The 3,627-nt window shown below is 38.4% G+C and overlaps 1 pseudogene; it reads right to left on the bottom strand.

Moving 5' to 3' along the window:
• Positions 1-337: 337 nt before the first annotated feature.
• On the bottom strand, positions 338-3,391 carry LOC118479288 (annotated as a pseudogene).
• Between the last annotated feature and the right edge of the window lie 236 nt (positions 3,392-3,627).

Here is a 3,627-nt window from a genome sequence, read left to right on the forward strand (position 1 = left end):
CAACATTTATCTAGGATTCGTGGTGGTTTGAAACAAGCTTGAAGGAGGGTATCCTCCAAGGACTTGCCTCCTCCCACACCAAGTAGTCTAAGATTGGATAGCGATTTGAAACAGGCTCGAGTCAGAATGAGTTTGATCGTAACAAGTGATTTTAAATACGCTCGGCCAGTCGCACCAATTCGGTTGATCACCTTTTTTTCCCTTTCACTGTTGAAAATATTTACCAGGTGCTAAATCATTTTGACCCTGAGGTACAAAGTACAAAGTTTTAACCCCCAAGGTCTAATGCACAAGTTACATCAAACTGATTAATGACGATCAATTCATTATACTGAAATCAAAAGTTTACATTTGAAATTGTAGTTTGGTTTGTAATAACACATATGAACTTTAACATCTTCGACAACTTTTCCTCCAATCTAGCCGCCATGGTGACATTTTCCGCCACCATGTCTCGGTAGTTTATGTTTTAGATAACGGGGATCGCATTCGGGTCCCAATTGTCATCAAGGTGGGACCCGTAGTTACCCATCATCCAAAACGGCCATTTCATGGTGTGCATGGTGAACCCTTTTACGTATATGTCTTTCACGAACCCACCTCTTCCGACACCGGTTTTGATCCGGACTCCTGACTTGGAGTTGATGGCTACGTCTTCGGCTCGGACGTCTTGAATGCCGCCCGACATTTCACTTCCTAAAGCAATGACCGCAGTCGTTGGTGAAATGCACGTGAGCCGTCGGATTACAAGTTGTTGGGTCTGCATACCGTATGCGATCCCGTACTCGTCCCAACTGCTCTTCACGGCTACACAATCGTCCCTGGACACAATGTAAGAGTCCTCGATTCGTGTATTTGTGCAAGAATCTGGAAGAATAGAAGTTCATTCAAGTCAAACATATTACTCTTTGACTTTGAAATTAAGCTTAGTTAATTTACATTACTTTAAGAAAAAGAATTTAGTTAGATAATTATTAAAAATATTTGTCGCAAACTTTACCAAGATCATATTTTTTAATCTCGAAAGTGAAAGCATTATTCAAGTCAAACGTACTGAGTTTCACTTCGAAGATAATCCGAGTTAACTCGATCAAAATTTCAGAAAATTGAGATGCGTAGTCGACGCGTCATAGACATCTCTAAAAATATCTGATCAGGTGACATTTGAGATCAAATGCATAACATATTTCAATTAAAGCTAAGTTAAGTTTGACTTAAAAAGTCAAAGTATACATAAGTCATTACCGAGGTTGATTCCATCAGTATTCCGAGATCTAACTGGTGCATGAATGGTAATTCCCTGAATGATTATATTGCTGCATCAACAGGACTAAATGAATCAACAACATTCTATAAACGAAAACCACAAACGACACGCGATTAAAGCATTTCGGCCATACCTGCTATATATTGGATGAACATTCCACGAAGGAGAATCGATCAGAGTAAGATTTGATATTTGAATGCCGTCTAAGTACACGAGTTCAATCAAGTATGGTCGGGTGTACTTTAACTGGCCCGCGCTATATCTTTAGTCCTCAAATCCCAGATCACTGATGTAAAATCATCTACATGAAAAAATAACCAATGAAAACTTAACACTTTTTTTCTATTCCCAAAAAGTCAAATTTTTCTCTCAAGATATAACTAAAGTTGGACTATGAAGATCTAAAGAACTGTTTTTATTTATTTTTTTTTTTAAATCTCAAGGTTTGTTAACTTCCAGTTTCCAGCTATTCTGACCTTACTTTGTTGTACCAAAACTAAAAAATAATAACAATAAACTAAATAACATACACACCTTGACTACCACACAAAGAAGCTCTTCATGAGACAGAACAGCAGGTCTGCGATAATGCTGATAAAGCTCCGCTCCAGAACCACCATAAACTATGTCAAGCAACCAATCCGTTTATAATTAGAATTAAACGAATTACGCAGGTTGTTTGCAGGTTACAGACAGTGGCTAAGGGTGTCCAGTTTAGGGTTTTGAGTTTTTAACACATCTAACTAAACGGGTCGTGTTCAAGTTCAGTGCTACACCGATACAAACCCAGACCCAACAAGAATTGCCACCCCTATTATTAGAGATGTGCATGGGATGGTTTGGTTCAGTTTTAAGACCCCACCAAAACCGAAAGCAAAATTTTTGGTTATTAGTTATTTATTAACCATCGGTTTTCGGCTTTTAACACACGGTCGGTTTTATGTTCAGTTAACCAACAACATTTTAAAATTTTTAAACTAAGAAATTTAACTCTTAAATTCAAGCGATTCATAAGTAACTTGTTAAACAGTTGGGCTATATGTATAATTGGTTCGGTTCGGTTAATTCAGCTATGCGGCTATGCCACACACCAAAACCATAAGTCATAACTTTCAGTTAATCTGTTGTGACTTAACCGAACCATCGGTTAGAAGTTCGATCCGGTTAAGTCAGCTACAATTTGGTTAATTCGGTTATTCACTTATTTGTTCACCCCTACTTGCTATTTAGCAACAAAAAGTACCTTCCAACTCCGTTAAAGACTTCATGGAAAGAACTTGCAATAGATCCTCAATAGCTTCATTTGATAAATCAACCAACTTCAGCTCTTTCTTGATCTCCTCCATGGGTATTTTCCCCATCTTTTTCCAATTAAATAAATCATTTAAAAACAAAAACATACAAAACCGGATCCAGTTCTGCATTTAAGTGCTGACCTTATCTATGATGATGCAAGCTTTGGCAAACGAAGCTTCTGGTACAGAATACAAACTTAGCACTTCCTGTAGAACCTGTGGTGAAAGAAACAAAACAGATTCAATAAAAATGTCATAATTACAGCCAAATAAATGGAGACAATCTGACACCTTTCTCAACATCTTTAGCAGTTATCCCAATCCGCTTGAAAAATGTAACAATAGATGAGATTAGCTCAGCTTCTCCCTATTAAAAAACAACGAACAGTTGAGCATGTTTAATATAAAGGGCAAATGCTAGATAAGAGTATCTAATCATACGATCAAAAGAAAAAAACTGATTCCGTAAGAGTATCTAATCATACGATAGGGAGAAGCTGAGCATGTTTAATATAAAGGGCAAATGCTAGATAAGAGTATCTAATCATACGATCAAATGCTAGATATTTTTCCTTCCACCAGGCCCGGAGATTATCAGACGCCCCGCTAACGGGCTTCCAGTTTTCCGGAATGATTCCGTAAACAAACCCTTGAGCCTTGCAAACTTCCATCATTTTAAGCATGTACTTCAAGATCCCATCTTGGGCACACGACATCTTCTTGCGTCGCGCTTGTTCTTGAGACTGACGTTGTTTGGTGTTATCGACGTCTTTACCTTTGCTTTGATCTTTGAGCCACCTTAAAAGCATCCGGTCTCGCCGCATCCTCCTTTCGAGCTCATCAACGTCCATTTCTTCTCACTGTAATCTTCCTCCATGGGTGCGTCTTGTTCGGTTTCAGGAGCCCGTTCTCCATCGCAGTTGGGAGCCGAAAGGAAATCAAGATTTCCGTAAAATCCCATTTCTTCGAAGATCCCCATGGATCACAATGAACCCAAATCAAGAAAGTATGCAATTAATACCACCTTAATTACTCACAGGATCATCAACCGTCAAGCGAATATAC

The sequence above is a fragment of the Helianthus annuus genome, chromosome 3 (assembly GCF_002127325.2).
Source record: "Helianthus annuus cultivar XRQ/B chromosome 3, HanXRQr2.0-SUNRISE, whole genome shotgun sequence".
Lineage (NCBI taxonomy): Eukaryota > Viridiplantae > Streptophyta > Magnoliopsida > Asterales > Asteraceae > Helianthus > Helianthus annuus.